A 23351-nucleotide genomic window follows, 5' to 3' on the forward strand; every position below is an offset into this window, starting at 1 on the left:
TGCAGACCTGAGATGCCCAGGCAAAGAAATGGCTGAGGGCAGATACTTGCCACACACACACACGATGCCTTCACACTAGGGCGTGCAGATGTCCCGATTTTATAGGGACGGTCCCGATTTTGGGGTCTTTCTCTCATATAGGCTCCTATTACCCCCCACTCCCTGTCCCGATTTTTCACATTTGCTGTCTGCCCTACCTGGCACCATAGCGAGCGGATCTGGCGTAAACCACCTCAGCCTGCCCCGACCCAGCCTCACAATGTCATGGCAATTTGTTGACTGTCTCAGGGGTGTGTCACAAAGTGACCCTTTTCAGAGTAGCAGCCGTGTTAGTCTGTATTCGCAAAAAGAAAAGGAGGACTTGTGGCACCTTAGAGACTAACAAATTTATTAGAGCATAAGCTTTCGTGAGCTACAGCTCACTTCATCGGACATTAACAAGGGGTCAGGAGGCAAACACTAGCACAGACACAAGGGGCCACATGGCAATGAGGACAGGTGCTGTGTTTTATGATCACTTGTTGGCCGCTGGGGTAGCGGGGATCAAATGTCCTACCTGCACAATAATGAAAGGACACAAGGAAACCCACACAAACAGCACATGGAAAGACACCAGCCTCTCACAATAGGAGGTAGCAACAACACAGCCTGCCAGATGGCAGTGGACCACAATGCTACAATGATAGTTTGCTGATGGCTTCCAGGGTCTTAATGTGTGACCTCCTCACCCTTCTCCCCCTGCCCCTCCCCTACACACACAAATTAATCAGAGGACACAAGAAAACACACAAATACATTGTTTCATAGAGACACTAGTACATCAAGAAGTTTCACAAAGGGACTATGATTTGCTGTTGTGGCCTAAAAGTGACCCATGAGTAAGACTCATAAACATGGTATCCCATAAAGATGCCAGCAATATGATGAGATTAAATTATGATACTACGTCTAAAAAATCAGCATGTCATAATGCAGCATCACAACATAGCATTTTGCTGGTCCCAATGGGTGACACTCAGACCTCAGCTTTTGTGGCAGATTTCTCAGGCCATCAGTGCTGGCTGGAAAATCTCTGGAATTTTGGCAGCACCAAGGATGTGCTACACAGAGTAAAAAGAAACTGAATAAAATAGAGATTGAGCAGAGAGATAGACTATCCATGCAGACTACAATAAAAATAATGGTCAAGTTCAAATAGTACGGGGGGATGAGTAAGGAGGTATTAGCCAAGAGGAAAATCTTAGACTTTTAATTTTTCCATTGTAAGCAGATATGGTGATGCTGCTGGAATCCCTCAGTTGAAAAGGGAACTATATTTGCATTCACGCTGCCCTCCTGGTTACAGAAATTATGGGATTTTCCCCTTCAGAAAACAATTACTGCAACCAGACTTTAACTTAAAATTGTTCTTCTGAGTGAGTCTACAAAGATAAACCAAGTGGACTTTCTCCCTAAGAAAACAGGCAGTGCACATAGCTCGAAGATCTTCAACTCCACTATATCTGTAACCTCCAGTCCTTCAATCACACAGGACCAAGAACAGCATTTTTTATGTGCCTAGAAATAAAGCAAAGAGAAAGTGTTTGTAATACGCACACACCCAAAATCCAGCTGATAGTTGAAATTTTGAGTCTAATAAACCTTAATGGTGTCATTTTATTGTATCAATAATGTAAAGCATAAACAAACAAAACTGTAAAGAAAATTACCTATGGCATTCAAAATAGCCATGACTAGAAGGCCATTAATGACTTAGAAACACATCATGTTTCCCACGTTCCTTCAGAATTCCAGTAGTGCTGTTATATGAATGCAACACATTATCAATATTATTACTTCAGTAAAAAGTATAATTTGAATCAGAGTAACGTTTACCATCATCAGGCATTCATCCATCCTAAGTAGAGTTAGTATATGAGCTCTGAAAGATGAGGGAGATGTTTCCACATGCACTGGGTTGTCTTCTAATTGCTTGGTTACCCACCACACTCCTGTCTGTTGTAGGGTGGGGGAAATGGAAGTTTTCTAATTTATTAATATTTTTGCTGCTATTCCCAAGCTTTTTTGTCTTTAAAAGGAAATTGTACATATATTTAGTCCTTAGTAAGGGTTTGGATATTTAAAGCTATTTTTAAATGGCTGAAAAATACATTTTTAAAACGTATTACAAATATGTGCACACTGAAAAAGTACTTAAGAATTTGAGAACTTAAGAATGGACATACTGGGTCAGACCAATGGCCCATCTAGCCCAGTATCCTGTCTTTCAACAGCGGCCAATGCCAGATGCTTCAGAGTGAATACACAGAACAGGGAAATATATTGTGTGATTCATCCCCTATTGTCCAGTCCCGGCTTCTGGCATTCAGAGGTTTAGGGACATTAGGAGTGTGGTGTTCTGTTCCTGATCATCTTGGCTATTAGCCATTGATGTATCTTCCATGAATTTAATATTTTTTTGAACACTGTTATACTTTTGGCCTTCACAATAACCCCTGGCAATGAGTTCCACAGGTTGACTGTGCATTGTGTGAAGAAGTACTTTCTCTTGTTTGTTTGAACCCTGTTGCCTATCATTTAATTGGGTGACCCCTGGTCCTTGTATTATGGGAAGGGGTAAAATATGTGTATTCACACCTCAACTGTTAATAATATGATTTCAGATTGCACTAATGCTATGGATACACAAGTTAGACCAGTGTGTTGGGTCTCTATGTTGGGTCAATAATACCCCTTATAGTTTAATGGTCTGAGTGCAGATTATACAATATAAAAGATTCTATATGCAGATTTACACAATGTAACATTTTCATCTTCGTTAATATAACGAGCTTTCATTTTCCTAACCAATTGTGCCAACTGTGATGAGTATGGCAACATCCAGTTTTTCATGTTCTCTGTGTATATATATCTTCCTACTATATTTTCTGCTGCATGTATCCGATTAAGTGGGTTTTAGCCCACAAAAGCTTACGCTCAAATAAATTTGTTAGTCTCTAAGGTACCACAAGTACTCCTTGGTTCTTCTTTTGGTTTTTTTTTTTTGCTGATACAGACTAACATGGCTGACACTCTGAAACCTCTTAAGAATATGACATCTCTACTGAGAGAGAGAGATTCTTACAATAGCTGCTAGAGGGCAGTCATGTGGCAAGGTTTCAATGCATGATTTATGATTCTAAGAATGAACAGGTTTCAGAGTAGTAGCCGTGTTAGTCTGTATTCGCAAAAAGAAAAGGAGTACTTGTGGCACCTTCATCGGATGCACCGATGAAGTGAGCTGTAGCTCACGAAAGCTTATGCTCAAATAAATTTGTTAGTCTCTAAGGTGCCACAAGTACTCCTTTTCTTTTTAAGAATGAACACACTGCTTTGTCAACTTCATTGCACCAAAAGCAAAAGCCTCAATTAAGGCAGGTGAAGAGATTCCATTTACTAGTTTTAGGATTAAAAGTTCACTAGGTTTTAAGTGAGCTTAGAAAGAGCTAATGGTTCTGCATGTTAGAACATATATTTGATACTAAATCTAGATTCTGTAATTTTTATTCCTACCAAATTATTGAAGCATAATAAGGGCTTAATTCTGATCTCAGACATACAGAACCACACCAACGTGTATTCTGATAAATCAACACACAGTGATGATGGTTCCTGTACAGTAGCATATTTTTCAAGATATGATGGTGCACACCATAAATGAGATACAAATCCAGCTTTCCCATAAAACATTAATTTGAGATCCTGGCTGCCCATCCAGATTAATAGTAAAGATCCCATGGCAATATCGTATCCTTCCAGGAGATCTATTGAGTATTTTCCATTTCTAACTACTTTGACCCTATGAATTCCTTTTCCTCAGTATACAGCTGTGTAGAAAATCCTCCCCCAAATGAACTGACCTCTATCAGCTGTGAGACAGTGAGTCCCTGCTCCCAATTCAGCCTCTCATTGTACAGGCACTGGAATTCCACTGCCAAGAATATGTGGGTAGAGGTTATGGCATGAGTCTGAAAATAACTACATGAGAAATAATAGTGTATTTGTGTTCTACATCTATAGCAAAAATAAATATAAAATATGTATGAACAATAAAAACCTGATACCACTGTGATAGGCACATTAGAAAAGGATAGATAGATAGTCTATTACATTTGAATTACCGACGTCCATCAATTTGTTTTCTTCACAGCTGTTACAGTCAAAGCCCTAACTATGGTACTTCAAATACTACGGTGATGAGTACAGTATAAAAACATACATAAAGAATAATTTTAAACAGATAACACAGGTGCAATAGAAAAAAATTCCAATGTTGCAGTACCATATATGGAATCAGTTTTACTAGAAATATAATTGAAAACAAAACACAAGGAAGAATTTCCACAAGAGGGAGTTTCTCAGAGAAAATGACTCAAAGCTCTTAAATAGATACAGTGGATGAGGTAATATTTTATTAGAACAACTTCTGTTGGTGAGATAGACAAGCTTTCAAATTTAGGCTTTTCTTCACCTATAGTGCTGCAATTGAACCAGTGCAACTGTGCCATTGTAGCGCTTTAGTGAAGATGCTGCTACGCCAATGGGAGAGCGTTCTCCATTGGCGTAGTTAATCCACCTGTTCGAGAGGCGGTAGCTATGTCAATGGGAGAAGCTCTTCTGCCAACATAGCACTGTCTACACCACAGGTTAGGTCACTATAACTACATAGCTTGGGAGTATGGATTTTTCACAGGTTGGCTTAAAAGGGGTAGCATTGGAAAGCTCATGCTTATTTGGGGCACCCTGGGAACATGAAAACGAGGGACCGCACATTCTTGTCAACATCATTAATAATGATTTTAAAAATCAGTATTAATCATCAAACAAATCATTAATGAAAAATTACAACTAGGCCACAGAAACAGCTGCAGCCCATTGGTATTCTGGGGTTGAAAAAGCAATTGTTATTGCAAACACTGAAAGTAATGTCTTGGTAAAAAATGCATTTCAAGTAATTGTAAAGCTACTGGACTTCAAACATGATTTTATTTGCTCGTGTACATATTAACATATCAGCCTGTGAGTCAGGGTTGCCAAGAATATATTTTCTTTTTAAACTGAAAAAAATAGTTTCCATTTTTATGAATTAATTGAGATGAAAGGCAAGTTTCAGTTGTATGTCATCCTGATAAGAGAATAAGACCTGCTTTGTCTAAGAGATTGAAGTGTGGGTAACAAATATTGTTCCTTTTTGCATCAGGAATTTGCTCCTATCTAGCCTTTGTCCTTCTGTTTAATTTTTACAATGCACAAAGATACATATGTTTTTTCTTTTTAAAATGAGTCACCGGTGGTATAAGTAAAGACAGTGCTTGAGCAGACAAGGCTAATTTAAAAGCAACATTAGGTCACTAAGAATCATAACTTCAAAAAATGACAAAGTCTTATGGTCCAACTGTTCACTCAGGCACAGAACAATCATACTTTGCACTTATATAGGGACATTTACATGTGTGTGTCTATGAGAGAGAGACCATACTGCTTGCTAGTGATTGGACCCACAGATATGTTAAAAGGCCTTTTACAAGTTTAATTAACCTCCTTTAGTTCAAGCAGTAGCAGACCGTTCTTTTAGATTTGAAGTTTCAAGGGTCTAATCCTCACTTCTGAGGCATATGTGTGTGATTTAGCTAACAATTTTGTGTGTTGAATTCAGCACAAGTCTTGATTACACCTTCAACCATTACATCACAACTGAAGGGGGAAAAGAAACAAACAAAAAACAGGACTGCCAGAATATTTCTATTTTATACAGTTTGGTTATCCTTCCCAGAACAGCTGATTCCTCCTGATCTTTGCTGGTCTTGGTCAGGAACATCAGCTACTGAAGAATAAAGGAAAAAACTTTCTAACTGACTCCACTCTGTCACATTGCTTGGTAGGGAAAGCAGGTATGTAACAAGAAAAGCAGTACTTGTGGCACCTTAGAGACTAACAAATTTATTAGAGCATAAGCTTTCATGAGCTACAGCTCGAAAGCTTATGCTCTAATAAATTTGTTAGTCTCTAAGGTGCTACAAGTACTGCTTTTCTTTTTGCGAATACAGACTAACACGGCTGCTACTCTGAAACCAGGTATGTAACATTATTAATTATTCATTCTTTGTTAAATGTTCATTATTAAGTTTACACATAACATAAAAATGAAGGTTCAGGTGCATCACACTGGCTGAAAAGAATAAAGGAAAAAACCCTCCCAGGAGAGCCTGAGACTTAGATTCATAGATTCATAGATAATAAGGTCAGAATGGACCATTCTGATCATCTAGTCCGACCTCCTGCACAGCGCAGGCCACAGAATCTCACCCACCCACTCCTATGAAAAACCTCACCCATGTCTGAGCTATTGAAGTCCTTAAATCATGGTTTAAAGACTTCAAGGAGCAGAGAAGCCTCCCTCAAGTCAACCATGCCCCATGCTACAGAGGAAGGCGAAAAACCTCCAGGGCCTCTCCAATCTGCCCTGGAGGAAAATTCCCTTCCCGACCCCAAATATTGGCAATCCGCTAAACCCTGAGCATATGGGCAAGATTCACCAGCCAGATACTACAGAAAATTCTTTCCTGGGTAACTCAGATCCCATCCATCTAATATCCCATCTCAGGGGATTTGGCCTATTTACCCTGAATATTTCTTAGGGCAGAGGGAACTGCCTTTGACTGATTCCTCCTAAACAGAGGCCAAATTCTTGAAGATGAAGGGGATATTGCTTGAATAAAGAGTAGAAGATTTGGTCTTAGGAAATTCAGAGAAGAAAGAAGTTCTGATAAAGACTAAATCTCTAAGTTGTGGGCTCTGGCTACTCAGTTGGCCTGACAGGCAAACTCTCAGTGACTCAAGCAAATACGATAAGGTCAGGCTCAGACTGTAAATATTTGAGCATAAAATTCTAGCTCTGAAGCAACATCCTTGTCTGTCTTCTGTGGAAAAAAGAGTTAACTATAATTTAAAACTAAATATGAGTTTTGCAAAGTGCGTCAGCACTTGTATTGTCATGTTCAGCAAGTTAGAAATAATAACCAAAGAATACTAATACAATGTTGTCTATATTTACAGATAAAGTGAATGAAAAGTTCAGCCTCTGATACAGAACTAGAAGACAGAAATCACAATTAATAGTTCACAGCTGCTTGCTTTGTAAATTGTATTATGTTTTGTTGACTCTGTACTTTAAATAATTAATCATTCATTTAAGTAATTCTACAGCACTTGAGATGCAAGATATAGGGCATCCAGATTTTGCCCTTCTGAAGGCTGCAATGGCAATACGAATACCTAAGGGCTGCATGTGTTGTATATAAAAGGGGCCTCACCGGTAGCTGTCCTCATTTTAGGCATAGCCTGTGAAGAGTTCAGATTACATGGATATACTATGGGAGAGAGAATCTAAATAGTCTAGATGATTTGCCTTATCTTGTGCCCCAGTGCAGAGGCCAAACGCAACCCCAGTTCTTAATTCTGGCAGAACAAGGCCTACTTGAGAATAGTGCACAGGGTGATACTGGCTTTCCAAAAGGAAGAAAACAAGGCCTTTGCATAGAGCAGAAGAGTTGGTGCACCACTGAGACAGCATATCTTTTCATCCATGCAATGGCTGTAGCAGTGACCCTGTTTCCCCTGCTCAGGCACATTAACTTCAGAAGCACTCACTAGGCCAATGTGTCTCCAACACCTGCTAACCCATGGGCTTGTGTCTGAAAGGCATATTCTAATCCTAGTATGGAAACTATTTCTAGGATAAAGTTATTAGTTACTTTTTTCAGCGAAGGAGAAAATCAGAACCATTTCTTTCAGTGGGAGCAAGATCAGGTATTTTATTTATAACTCAAACCTTTGTGACAAGTTTCAGAATGGTAGCTGTGTTCGGGTACTCCTCATTCTTCAACCTTTGTGATTACTTCCCATCCAATCCCCACATGCACCTTAGGCCTCGTCTGCACTGCAAAGTTATGTTAACTGTTGATGTACATCACCTTCCATCAACCTATTTAGGCATGTGTCTACAGTCAAATTTGTCTCCGGCTGATGTAAGCACCCCATTACAGAGACACAGTAAAACAACTTCCCTGAACAGCATAGAAGCACAGTCAAGTACTTTGGAACACGGTGCGAGTGTAAACACTGCATGACTTGTGTCGACTCTAACAGTCCTCCAGCCACTGTCTCAGTCCCTGCAGCAATAACTGCTTTGCTCACAATTTTAAACTCCACTGCCAAGGGGCTGCAGAGACAGGAAGCTCCCCCTGCGTTTTAAAAAACCCTGTGTGTTTTTAAATGCCCTTTCCTGGCTCCCCACCTTGACAAGCACACCTAGCAGCTCAACTTTGTGCTTGCTTCCAGCCAACCTCTACAGAGAGGTAGAAGACATGCTCCTCCAGAGCAGGCAAGAAGTATTGGATCTCCTGGGCCTGTGGGGAGAAGAGGCTTTACAAGCATAGCTATGGAACAGCCATAGAAATGTGGACATCTATGAGCAGATGGAGGCATGGAGGACATAGGCAAGGGCATGACAGAGATCAGCAGCAGTGCAGCATGAAAGTGAAGGAACTTCTCCAGGGTTACTACCTGGTAAGGGAGGGCAACAAAACATCTGGTGTTGCCCTGCAGACTAGCCTCTTTTACAATTAACTGCACGTTATATTTGCTGAGACTGAAAAGTGCTGCATAGGGTTGTGGGATATTTAAAAAACTGTGACAATTATGGGTTATGGAAGGTAGTATGGGATGGAAAAAATTGTATTCTCAGGAACTTGATTCCTAGCTCCCAGAAATCCCTGGGTGAATCATTACTGTCCCATAAAACAAAGGACATTGTACTGGACCACGGCATGCAGCACACTGGGATAGCTACCCATGGTGCACCACGCTTTACATCGACTCAAGCACTCCTGGTGAGTACTGTCACAGTTTCAAAGCAACTGCACCTGTATTCCCTCTCTGTATTCCCAGTTAAGCTTCCAGCTCCAAGCCATCCTGTCTTTTGGACAGAGACCTGCATCTCACTCCCTTCTGATTGAAGATTTTAAGGCTATATAGCTTTCTGCCTTACACTGTGATATCCCCAGCAAACCAGACTGCCTAATAAGCCAGTGCCTGCACTTTGTTTTCTCTCTGAGGGCTAGACCCCTGTGTTGCTCACAGTTATAAGTTACCAGCCAGCTCCTTGTAAGCAAGCACATTTATTTGTAAGGTAAAAGTGTTACAGAGAAAACATTAAAACAATAAAAGAACCTAGACACATACTAAAAAGGACACCAGAGGCCACCCGCAGCTCCAACCTAGAACTCTGGTAGATTTGAGTCCTTCAAAACCTACAAATGGGTTTTTCCCTTGCTTACAAATTCATCTGTCTTAGATCCCAAACCATCACCCAGACGCAAAAAGAAAAGGAGTACTTGTGGCACCTTAGAGACTAACAAATTTATTAGAGCATAACCTTTCGTGAGCTACAGCTCACTTCATCGGATGCATTTGGTGGAAAAAAACAGAGGGGAGATTGATATACACACAGAGAGAACATGAAACAATGGGTTTATCATACACACTGTAAGGAGAGTGATCACTTAAGATAAGCCATCACCAGCAGCGGGGGGGGAAAGGAGGAAAACCTTTCATGGTGACAAGCAAGGTAGGCTATTTCCAGCAGTTAACAAGAATATCTGAGGAACAGTGGGGGGTGGGGTGGGGTGGGGGGGAGAAATAACATGGGAAAATAGTTTTTACTTTGTGTAATGACTCATCCATTCCCAGTCTCTATTCAAGCCTAAGTTAATTGTATCCAGTTTGCAAATTAATTCCAATTCAGCAGTCTCTCTCTGGAGTCTGTTTTGAAGCTTTTTTGTTGAAGGATAGTCACTCTTAGGTCTGTAATCGAGTGACCAGAGAGATTGAAGTGTTCTCCAACTGGTTTTTGAATGTTATAATTCTTGACGTCTGATTTGTGTCCATTCATTCTTTTACGTAGAGACTGTCCAGTTTGGCCAATGTACATGGCAGAGGGGCATTGCTGGCACATGATGGCATATATCACATTGGTAGATGCGCAGGTGAACGAGCCTCTGATAGTGTGGCTGATGTAATTAGGCCCTATGATGGTGTCCCCTGAATACATATGTGGACAGAGTTGGCAACGGGCTTTGTTGCAAGGATAGGTTCCTGGGTTAGTGGTTCTGTTGTGTGGTGTGTGGTTGCTGGTGAGTATTTGCTTCAGATTGGGGGGCTGTCTGTAAGCAAGGACTGGCCTGTCTCCAAGATCTGTGAGAGTGATGGGTCATCCTTCAGGATAGGTTGTAGATCCTTGATGATGCGTTGGAGAGGTTTTAGTTGGGGGCTGAAGGTGATGGCTAGTGGCGTTCTGTTATTTTCTTTGTTGGGGCTGTCCTGTAGTAGGTGACTTCTGGGTACTCTTCTGGCTCTGTCAATCTGTTTCTTCACTTCAGCAGGTGGGTACTGTAGTTGTAGGAATGCATGATAGAGATCTTGTAGGTGTTTGTCTCTGCCTGAGGGGTTGGAGCAAATGCGGTTATATCGTAGAGCTTGGCTGTAGACAATGGATCGTGTGGTATGATCTGGATGAAAGCTAGAGGCATGTAGGTATGAATAGCGGTCAGTAGGTTTCCGGTATAGGGTGGTGTTTATGTGACCATCGCTTATTAGCACCGTAGTGTCCAGGAAGTGGATTTCTTGTGTGGACTGGTCCAGGCTGAGGTTGATGGTGGGATGGAAATTGTTGCCCCATAACCTCAGCCATGCAGAACACAATGCCATCCACAGCCTCAGAAACAACTCTGACATCATAATCAAAAAGGCTGTCAAAGGAGGTGCTGTCGTCATCATGAATAGGTCGGAGTATGAACAAGAGGCTATAGGCAGCTCTCCAACACCTCTTTCTACAAGCCATTACCTTCTGATCCCACTGAGAGTTACCAGAAGAAACTACAGCATTTGCTCAAGAAACTCCCTGAAAAAGCATAGAACAAATCCGCACAGACACTCCCTAGAACCCCGACCTGGGGTATTCTATCTGCTACCCAAGATCCATAAACCTGGAAATCCAGGACGCCCCATCATCTCAGGCATTTGCACCCTGACAGCAGGATTGTCTGGCTATGTAGACTCCCTCCTCAGGCCCTACGTTACCAGCACTCCCAGCTATCTTCGAGACACCACTGACTTCCTGAGGAAACTACAGTCCATTGGTGATCTTCCTAAAAACACCATCCTAGCCACTATGGATGTAGAAGCCTCTACACCGACATTCCACACAAAGATGGGCTACAAGCCGTCAGGAACAGTATCCCCGATACTGTCACGGCTAACCTGGTGGCTGAACTTTGTGACTTTGTCCTCACCCATAACTATTTCACATTTGGTGACAATGTATACCTTCAAATCAGCAGCACTGCGATGGGTACCCGCATGGCCCCACAGTATGCCAACCTTTTTATGGCTGACTTAGAACAACGCTTCCTCAGCTCTCGTCCCCTAATGCCCCTACTCTACTTGCGCTACATTGATGACATCTTCATCATCTGGACCCATGGAAAAGAAGCCCTTGAGGAATTCCACCAGGATTTCAACAATTTCCATCCCACCATCAACCTCAGCCTGGACCAGTCCACACAAGAGATCCACTTCCTGGACACTACGGTGCTAATAAGCGATGGTCACATAAACACCACCCTATACCGGAAACCTACTGACCGCTATTCGTACCTACATGCCTCTAGCTTTCATCCAGATCACACCACACGATCCATTGTCTACAGCCAAGCTCTACGATATAACCGCATTTGCTCCAACCCCTCAGACAGAGACAAACACCTACAAGATCTCTATCATGCATTCCTACAACTACAATACCCACCTGCTGAAGTGAAGAAACAGATTGACAGAGCCAGAAGAGTACCCAGAAGTCACCTACTACAGGACAGGCCCAACAAAGAAAACAACAGAACGCCACTAGCCATCACCTTCAGCCCCCAACTAAAACCTCTCCAACGCATCATCAAGGATCTACAACCTATCCTGAAGGACGACCATCACTCTCACAGATCTTGGGAGACAGGCCAGTCCTTGCTTACAGACAGCCCCCCAATCTGAAGCAAATACTCACCAGCAACCACACAACAGAACCACTAACCCAGGAACCTATCCTTGCAACAAAGCCCGTTGCCAACTGTGTCCACATATCTATTCAGGGGACACCATCATAGGGCCTAATCACATCAGCCACACTATCAGAGGCTCGTTCACCTGCGCATCTACCAATGTGATATATGCCATCATGTGCCAGCAATGCCCCCTCTGCCATGTACATTGGCCAAAACTGGACAGTCTCTACGTAAAAGAATGAATGGACACAAATCAGACGTCAAGAATTATAACATTCAAAACCAGTTGGAGAACACTTCAATCTCTCTGGTCACTCGATCACAGACCTAAGAGTGGCTATACTTCAACAAAAAAGCTTCAAAAACAGACTCCAACGAGAGACTGCTGAATTGGAATTAATTTGCAAACTGGATACAATTAATTTAGGCTTGAATAGAGACTGGGAATGGATGAGTCATTACACAAAGTAAAACTATTTCCCCATGGTATTTCTCCCTCCCTTCCCACCCCCCACTGTTCCTCAGATATTCTTGTTAACTGCTGGAATTAGCCTACCTTGCTGTCACCATGAAAGGTTTTCCTCCTTCCCCCCTCCCCCGCTGCTGGTGATGGCTTATCTTAAGTGATCACTCTCCTTACAGTGTGTATGATAAACCCATTGTTTCATGTTCTCTGTGTGTGTGTATATAAATCTCTCCTCTGTTTTTTCCACCAAATGCATCCGATGAAGTGAGCTATAGCTCACGAAAGCTTATGCTCTAATAAATTTGTTAGTCTCTAAGGTGCCACAAGTACTCCTTTTCTTTTTTGCGAATACAGACTAACATGGCTGCTACTCTGAAACCATAAAAATGTTGGCATACTGTGGGGCCATGCGGTTACCCATAGCAATGCCACTGATTGAAGGTATACATTGTCCCCAAATGTGAAATGGCCCACCTTGATTATCACCAGAAAAGGTTTCCCCCCCCCCCATCCCTCCGCTCTCTGCTGGTAATATCTCACCTTAAGGGATCACTCTCCTTACAGTGTGTATGGTAACACCCATTGTTTCATGTTCTCTATGTATATAAATCTCCCCACTGTATTTTCCACTGAATGCAGCTGATGAAGTGAGCTGTAGCTCATGAAAGCTTATGCTCAAATAAATTTGTTAGTCTCTAAGGTGCCACAAGTACTCCTTTTCTTTTTGCGAATACAGACTAACATGATTGTACTCTGAAACCTGAAGTTTATAGTGTAGACATGACCTTATTTACAACATTTTGTCAAATGAGATGAGGAACAGTATAGATTAGCTTTACATTTCACTTTCCATGTGTTTGTGGATTTGAATTAGACATCATTTTTGTGAACTTTTATCCAGTATTTAAAGCACACAAAACACATTTAAAACACCCCAAAGCCTGAAAAATGGCATGTATTATTTTCTTTTGACCTTTTTTATTCTAGTATATTCTTGAAAGCCTGTACAAGTCTTGTTAACTGAAGTTTTCAGAAAAGGATGACTTCAGCCTACTGGACATCTGGGACAAACCTAACAACAATAATTAAAACCCACCCATAGAGCATGTTGCTCTACCCTTTTCTGTGGATTGCATATTGCAACAGGAAACTCGTAATTTGACTATCCAGAAGGAAATGCTATATACTACAACAGATCAGCTAAAAGTGGAAATGTAACAAAGTCTTGTCTTAAGTGTTTCATCACTTTCAAGTTACAAAGAAGGCAAGAGTCAGAATTTAGTGGCTTGTATGGTGCAAACTATTTTAACAGGCAGTGCAAGGAATTCAACATATCAGAAACAGAGTTCACAGTAGCAAGCAGAGACTGTTAAATTATGTGTCTTGCTTTATGTAACTACTGCATTGTTTAAAAAATATATTGTCCTGTAAAGATAACAGAAATCTGAAAGTATAGACTATGCCAAATACTAATTCTTTACCCATCATACGTATGTAGGTCAAGGGAAATGACGTTATTCTTTTGGACACTGTTTAGTTTATGTAAGTTTCTAGTTCATACCTTCAGAATACTTTGATAATAATTATGGAAAAGTTACTTTTAAATGATAGGTTTAATTTTACTTACAGAACTGTTTACATTTTTTTCTTGTGGTGGAGGGAGAGGGAGACACATTTTGTAGTTCTACCACTGCATTTGCATGTTAGTACAACAAAAATGCAGATACTCTTATATGACTCATATTTAATGTTTCACATTTTTCTTTTTAAGCATTATACACATTTTAATTTCCACAGCAATAATAATATAATAAACATAATTAACTCTAACAATAAAATCAATTTAACCAACTATCCAAGTATGGTTATTAATATAATTACTTGTAATATATTAAGTAAAACATTTTCAGGAATTAGTAACACTTTTCTGAGAAAAATACTTTAAATGCAAATGTCTAGTAACTTATAACCTATTGTCAAAAAATACTACGGTCAGCACCATATTTATGATATATTGTTGCAGAAGATGATGCCAGGATATGTCTAAACTAGGATACAAGATGGGGCTTTGTTTGTTTGTTTTTTGTTTTTAGAATATTTTAGCTACCACATTCTAATTAAAGGTTCTAACTGTCCAGTGTAAACAAGACAAGTTATACTTTGGCATGTGCTAACTGGCTGAGTGTTAACTGTTTAGGGCTATAGAGCCAATAGAGTCAAATCTGTGGCCCCAGCAAAGGGCTTCCTTTGCCAGAACCATTCTTGGGTGGGGGAGAAGGGGAGATGGGGGCACCTGACTCACAGGGAATTCTCCTATATGGGTGGGATTTTCAGTTAGGTCAACACTGAGTGCTTTTGAAAATCTTGTCCTGTGTGTCTATGTTTCTGACGTTGCTATAAAGAGAGAACCACACCTAAACTGTACATATACCAAAGCTCTATTTTAAACTCAGGGCTCCAGTTACATACACATTGCTCTCTTTATTTTCTCACCACTAACCTCAGGAAAAATGCAGCCTTATATTTGTACAGTTGGTAGAGGGCTTTATTTCAAATATATGTATATTATTTGTTTCCCTGTTGTAAAATTCATGTTGACTGTATATTTTTTTAATGAATGACTATTTAAAGTACTGTATGTGCCAGTATTGTGAAAGATGTGGCATTGAAACTTGTGGAGACTGAAGATCTCTACTTATCCAAAGAACATTACAACAAGGAAGAGGCACGGGAACCTTCCTCACACTGCCATGTTACTGTGCCTGAACCCCAAACAGAAGGACTACCCCAGTGAAGAGAGAGTAGTTTACTTTCTGTAGTTTATTCAATCCTTGCCATATTCTGCTGTCAGTGATACCAATACAACCCAGTGAAAGGCAAAAGGATTGCCTGGATGCTACTGAGAGCAACGTTCAGTCCTTTGATTCCATGCAGTTGACCCTAGCAGGTGCAGAAGTCCACCTTCTGTAGCTAGAGGAGATGCAATGCAGTGCATATTTCACACACTTACTCCTGATGAGATGTGAGAAGGGCCATGCCTTTTTTCAGTGCTATTTTTGAAGGCTAGCTCAGAGCGTTCTTTCTGCTAAAGAATAAGGGAGCATGCAAATGCAAATTGTGAGAGGTGGCCAGCATTCTACATTGGATTTAAATATAAATAGAATTTAAAACAATTGCACTGCCAAATAAACTGCTTGATCAACCATATCCCTTAGTTCTTCAGGAAATAGATGCTGCAGGCTTCCAAGACAGAAGAGAACCACAATGTCTGTTTTATACCAACCCCCAAGAGCAATATTTAATGACCCCTTGGAACAAAAGGCTTTCAAATAAGCCAAACAACTAAATCCTTTCTGCTGAGCTCTGCTGACTGTCACATTGCTAATGATACAACCAACCAACAATATTTAATTTTAATTCTGCAAGGAGTTCAGTTCCCTGAGTTCTTGCTGAGATGCTTTGTGCTTTGATCTCTCTGAAAATGTAACAGCAATTATTTTATTTATACCTTAGTTCAGAAAAAGATGATTATATTTTTCTGCTCTACACCACAGTTAACATAGGCCTCTGTAATTATAATATACATTATAGCTAGACACATTCAAGGATCTCAAAGTGCTTTTAAACATGATGTAATCCTCACAACATCCCTGTGAAACAAAGAAGCATTAATTAATCCCATTCTGTAGAGAGCACAGAGAAATTAAGTGACACAAAGACACAAAGAAAACCAGTGACAGATCGGGGCGTTGGACCCAGGATTCCTGACTCGTAGCTCCCTGTTCTAGCCACCAGCAATACTCTTCCCGCTCCCGCATTGGTAAATAGGTCCTTCAAATAGATGCAGTCAAATCTCAGTCAGTGGTTGTTTTCCTTATTTAATTACATTTGCATAGAGAAACCAGCAAAAACAATCAGAATAATACTGTGAACTTCTATAACACCTTTCACCTAAGAAGTTCAAGGTGCTTTACACACAGTAACTAGTAAACCTCACAAAATCCCTGTGAAATAGGGAGGTAATTTTATATCTGTTATGAAGATGAACAGAGTAAAACACAGAGGAGTCAAATGATTTGCGCAAGGTCATGCAGCAAATCAATGGAAGAGTCACAAATAAAACCTGGTTTCAGAGTAGCAGCCGTGTTAGTCTGTATTCGCAAAAAAGAAAAGGAGTACTTTTGGCACCTTAGAGACTAACAAATTTATTTGAGCATAAGCTTCGTGAGCTACAGCTCACTTCATTGGATGTCTGGGATAAAACCTGGGAGTCCAAACTACACAGCTCCTTTGCTACCCAGTATGCTATTAGTAGAATAAAGCAACAGTTGTTGGTTTTTGCTTTATGATATTAGGAAAATGTTCATAGGAGAGACACACACACAAAGGAAATGTAACCCAAGCTCAGAATAGACCCAAAAATTACAATGATTTCACAAGAGATTGAGAAATACATTCACACTGGTTAAAATACATGAAAGGATGTTCTCAGCTTCTTGTAGTTTTTGCATATCCTCTTGAAGATTCAATTATTCATGTGAAAATGGGAATAACAATTAGTTATCTACCTCACAAGAAGAAAGGAGTACTTGTGGCACCTTAGAAACTAACAAATGTATTTGCCACAAGTATTCCTTTTCTTTTTGCGAATACAGACTAACACGGCTGCTACTCTGAAACCTATCTCACAAGAGTTTTGTAAGGATTAATTAGTTAATTTGAGGATATTTTTATAGTTTTATTAATTGTTGCTCGTGTACCCTGTCCTACGAAATATGTAGGCAATAGGAACATTGATGTTCAGATGGTATTTCTTTCCTTTAGCACCACTGTCCTTTATTTTAACAAAGTTACAGTGTGCATTGAGCTGTATTCAAGATGGCCACTCATCTATTGATACGTTACACTTCCTGAAAGAGACAAGCACTAAGCCACATAAAAAAGATTGTTCAGTTCATTGAAAATATTTCTTGGACTGAACCCAACAGGGATTAGCATTAATTTCTGAATGGGTAGCAAAGACTGGAGCAAGTGCCAAGCTTTCAGATGCTAACATGACAGGTTGCTTCACGCATTTTTTCCAGTCATTCTGGTGCCATATTATAGAGTATGCTGGATTACAACAAAATAATAACAATAATATTATGCATTTTGACAATATTTTCTATCCAAAATTATCCCCAAGTGCTTTACAAAATTTTCTAACCATACGTACAGAAATGATGTCACCCACTACGGAAGTGCAGCCACCTCTATCATGAAAAGCAGCTACTGATTAAGAGTACACAACAGAATTACACATCAGTTTAGGGTCGGGAGGACTATCTTAAACACAAATAATGTGCACTTAGTTTTTAAATATGTTTGTCCTTTTGCCCTCCTGCCAATAGTTCTGTAGCCTACAAGGAAATGACACTTTGAATAGAGGCATAAATCTGAAAATCTGCCTCATTTGTGCTGTTGGTTATGTGTAGTCAAGGCTGCATATGTTTCAGAGGTAGACGCAGAGCTCCATGACGGCTGGTGTGCATCCTGGTTTCCATTGCAACTCAGGTTTCCATTCCTACCTTAGCTTAAAACCTCAACACTACAGTTTTCATAAACTTGCTACCATTCGAAAGCAACAAAAACGGACAACCAGGGGGAAAAATTAGGGGGACATTCCTTTTGACTACATGGAAACATGGAGTAGGAAGGCCATGAGAAACAAGTAAATAGGAACAATTTGTCTGCAGATTTTCACTCACCATTCTACTAAGACTTGTCCACATGCATACGAGTCCTCCCACCAGGGGTGACCTTATAGTTTGCAGGCTCCAAGTAAGAGACAGGTCGCAAGATGGCCAAAGGATTGGTCAGCAGAGATGCCTTCTCTTCCAGTTTCACTGGCCCAGGGACGGTTAGTGGCATCCCAAAGCACAGGGCTTAAGCTGTTGCTTGTGCTTAAGGTTGATCATGTCTCTCTCACCTCACCCTGTTCTTTTCACCCAATACAGGTTACATTCAATCTGCTAGGAAAACCTGCACACACACTCAGGAAGGAAATCTCTTGGCTGTAGAGGAGACGCTGTTTTCCTTTGGAAAACTGTATCAAAGCTTGTGAAAACAAGACAAAATAGACAATGACATTTTAGGCACTTTAACCTTCAGGAGATGCTTGTTCTGCTTCTGTACAGGTCTTCGCAAAAGAAAAGGAGTACTTGTGGCACCTTAGAGACTAACAAATTTATTAGAGCATAAGCTTTCGTGAGCTACAGCTCACTTCATCGGATGCAAGTGAGCTGTAGCTCACGAAAGCTTATGCTCTAATAAATTTGTAGTCTCTAAGGTGCCACAAGTACTCCTTTTCTTTTTGCGAATACAGACTAACACGGCTGCTACTCTGAAACCTGTACAGGTCTTGATGCTGTTAACTACTGAGCAGTGCATCTGCAATTTTTCAGTTTCACAGCTTTTTTCAATCATATCATGGGAATAAGCTTTAAACTGTCTTTGAGCTAACATTGTTATTATTAATTTCTCATAATTTCCTTACCATAATATCTATGGGCCCTCAAATTTAAGAGAAACCTTTCTTTCTTTCTATCCTAAATGAGACCACTATTCACCTCCCTCATTTATAGCAGTCCCTTCTAATGACCATATCCCATCAGTTGACTTACAGCAAAGCATTGTCAGGGACACTTACAACTTGATCAATGCCAAAAAATCTGTATGAACAGGTGAATCTTTCACCACACTCTTGAGGTTGTAAAATTAGGGCTTAGCCTGATCTCTAGCAGCAGTGAATTCCTTAGCCAGAGCTCCTCTACTGACAACACTCTGAACCTGAGGTGCCAAAGACAGTCTTCCTCAGCTGAAGCATCCTATTTGCCGATTGGGGCCAGAAAGAGAAATAGACCCTAAGATATCTGGGTCTCAAGATTTCTGAAGGCCTCTGTGATCTTCTGCACAATAGAGACTAATAAGCATGATGGATCTTCTTGCAAAAAGCAGCTTTTCCCCACCTCCCTTTTCTTTGGTTTTGTAGGATTTTTAAATGGTCTTTGATGATATGTCTGCCTTTTCTTACTCAAAGGGATCTGATTTGTTTGGACACAAATTTTATGTTGCTCATAGTCCACACACCAAAACAGCAGTAGAAAGATAGCCCCATTGAGGTATAAGAAAAAATCACATTCACATCCAAATGCCCCTCCTGTTGGGAAATTGTTACTGGTGTGCTGCAAAAGTAGTGCTTGAGCTTCCATTCCTCATGCACACGTAATTCCTACCAAAGTCAGGGGATGTTCCATATGAAAAATGATTGTAAGCTGTGGCCCTGGAAACAACAGAGGATCTGTTATAATTTTTATCTAAGACTAAGTAATGCTGATACTAAATTATACTTTGCTCACAGTGGGGAAGAAAGATGGATTTGTGGTTAAAGTACAGAACTAGGATCAGATGAGCTGTTCTATCCCAGCTTAGCAACATACTTGCTGTATGTCAGTCATCTTAATTAATTAGCCTCTTACTCCACTATTTCATGTTCTCTGTATGTATATATATATATCTTCTTACTATATGTTCCATTCTATGCATCCGATGAAGTGGGCTGTAGCCCACGAAAGCTTATGCTCAAATAAATTTGTTAGTCTCTAAGTTGCCACAAGTACTCCAGTTCTTTTTGCGGATACAGACTAACGCAGCTGCTACTCCCAAACAAAAGTTACTTAAACTCTCTGCAGAACAGTTTACACAATTATAAAACAGGGATAAATATTTCTTTGGTGAGGTTTTGGGAAACTTATTTAATATTTATAAAGTGCTTTGAGATCCTAGAATGAAAGATGATATAAAAGTGCAAAGTATTAGTATAGTTGGAGATTATTAGAGATCATTATTTAGTTAAATCATTATTTATTGGGGATCATTATTTAGTTAATTCCATTTGGAGTGAGGTTGTCTGAATATGTACTAACATCACTCAATGCCTTAGATGGCACCAGGTATAATGCCAATAATAGCAGCTGTATGGTAACACAGATATCCAATATTAATAACACAGTATTGCTTATTCCACATTAAGCATATAGTTTCTAGGTGAAAGCGTTCGGGTGTAACCTGTTGTTAACATAGGATACTTATTCCTCCTTGTCCTTGTTATAATACAAGTGACCCAAAAGGACAGCTACAGAAAACTTGACCATTGTTGACATTCGTGGAGCAATATAGGATTCTCATTGCCATTAACACACTCATTATCAGTTAACATAAAAGGAAAATTAACCTAAATTAATAAAGCTTGGAGATAGTTATAGTTATTAACTTGCTGCTGTAAAAATCATTGAAAAAAGTAAAAATATATTGAAATTTAATGTTTGTTGAAACTCTGTCTCTCATCTTCCGTCCTTGTATTTTTCTTTTTCTCCCTGTGATTTGTGCATATATGTACTGTATACATATACTGCTAAGCAACAAGGAAGAACCACATGATATTTCAGGAACTATTTAGAAATAGTATATGTGGAAGTTACTTCTGCAAGAGTTAATCATTTATTTCTTTCACTCTTTTAAATCTTTGAATTACTCTGAAATGACTAATTGTTTGGCATTTCCTTCTTTTCTATTTTAAGTTGCTGAGCTTTTCTGCCACTGTTTTGCCATTTCAGTTTTGTGGTTTCTGTGGGAATTTTCTTCTAGCTATTTTTTATTTTGTTTCTCTTTATTGGTGTAATAGCTTATTCTCAATTCTATTTCTTTCATTGCTGTACAGTGTATGGGTCAAATTGTGTCCCCATTTATGCCTATGCAATCAATAGACTTCAAATGATAGTAAATAATGGTATGAACATATATGGACCAATTTTACTTCTGGGTAAGCAGATGCAAATCCACTGAATTCTCTCAGTTAATGGTGCAGCTCCATTGAAGTCTGTGAAATAACTAAGAACAGATTTTGGCATTCTCTCTTTCTCAGCATTGGCTAGCTTTTTAACTCTACCCTTGGATACATACAGCAAATTGCTTTCAATTTTTATGGTTGACTTAAAACAACGCTTCCTAAGCTCTGGTCCCCTAATGCCCCTATTCTACTTGCGCTACACTGATGACATCTTCATCATCTGGACCCATGGAAGAGAAGCCCTTGAGGAATTCCACCAGGATTTCAACTATTTCCATCCCACCATCAACCTCAGCCTGGACCAGTCCACACAAGAGATCCACTTCCTGGACACTATGCTGCTAATAAGCGATGGTCACATAAACACCACCCTATATCGGAAACCTACTGACCACTATTCCTACCTACATGCCTCTAGCTTTCATCCAGATCACACCACACGATCCATTGTCTACAGCCAAGCTCTACGATATAACCGCATTTGTTCCAACCCCTCAGACAGAGACAAACACCTACAAGATCTCTATCATGCATTCCTACAACTACAATACCCACCTGCTGAAGTGAAGAAACAGATTGACAGAGCCAGAAGAGTACCCAGAAGTCACCTACTACAGGACAGCCCCAACAAAGAAAATAACAGAACGCCACTAGCCATCACCTTCAGCCCCCAACTAAAACCTCTACAACGCATCATAAAGGATCTACAACCTATCCTGAAGGATGACCCATCACTCTCACAGATCTTGGGAGACAGGCCAGTCCTTGCTTACAGACAGCCCCCCAATCTGAAGCAATACTCACCAGCAACCACACACCACACAACAGAACCACTAACCCAGGAACCTATCCTTGCAACAAAGCCCGTTACCAACTCTGTCCACATATTTATTCAGGGGACACCATCATAGGGCCTAATCACATCAGCCACACTAACAGAGGCCCGTTCGCCTGCGCATCTACCAATGTGATATATGCCATCATGTGCCAGCAATGCCCCTCTGCCATGTACATTGGTCAAACTGGACATTCTCTACGTAAAAGAATGAATGGACACAAATCAGACGTCAAGAATTATAACATTCAAAAACCAGTTGGAGAACACTTCAATCTCCTTGGTCACTCGATTACAGACCTAAGAGTGGCTATCCTTCAACAAAAACGCTTCAAAAACAGACTCCAGAGAGAGACTGCTGAATTGGAATTAATTTGCAAACTAGATACAATTAACTTAGGCTTGAATAGAGACTGGGAGTGGATGGGTCATTACACAAAGTAAAACTATTTCCCCATGTTATTTCTCCCCCCCCCCACCGCACCCCACACTGTTCCTCAGACGTTCTTGTTAACTGCTGGAAATGGCCCACCTTGATTATCACCATAAAAGGTTTTCCTCCTCCCCGCCCCTCTTCCTGCTGGTAATAGCTCATCTTAAAGTGATCACTCTTCTTACAGTGTGTATGATAAAACCCATTGTTTCATGTTCTCTGTGTGTGTATATAAATCTCTCCACTATATTTTCCACCGAATGCATCCGATGAAGTGAGCTGTAGCTCACGAAAGCTTATGCTCAAATAAATTTGTTAGTCTCTAAGGTGCCACAAGTATTCCTTTTCTTTTGCTTTCAAATGGTGTCCCTTGAGGGGCAGGAGAAGTAGTATGAGCTACCAATATCTAGCTGTCTCCTCTATTCATTTCCCCCATGTCTATGAATACCTTAATATATTTCTGGGTCTATTATTATTGTGTCCATTGCTTTTCTAGATCATTAGTTCAAATAAATATGCTTGGCCTATGGAGATTCAGGGTTATTCTGGGGAGAAGTGAGGAAGGTATTATATACTTT

General features: G+C 40.2%; 1 long non-coding RNA gene across 1 annotated transcript; it reads right to left on the bottom strand.

The window, feature by feature from the left end:
* Positions 1 to 14153: 14153 nt before the first annotated feature.
* LOC122456871 lies at positions 14154 to 18644 on the bottom strand. The gene is made up of 3 exons (XR_006276000.1): positions 17299 to 18644; positions 16883 to 17182; positions 14154 to 16741 (listed from the first exon to the last, which is right to left on the bottom strand). It is a non-coding gene; the product is annotated as an uncharacterized LOC122456871 (long non-coding RNA).
* Positions 18645 to 23351: the final 4707 nt, after the last annotated feature.

Source organism: Dermochelys coriacea, chromosome 16 (assembly GCF_009764565.3).
Source record: "Dermochelys coriacea isolate rDerCor1 chromosome 16, rDerCor1.pri.v4, whole genome shotgun sequence".
Classification (NCBI taxonomy): domain Eukaryota; kingdom Metazoa; phylum Chordata; order Testudines; family Dermochelyidae; genus Dermochelys; species Dermochelys coriacea.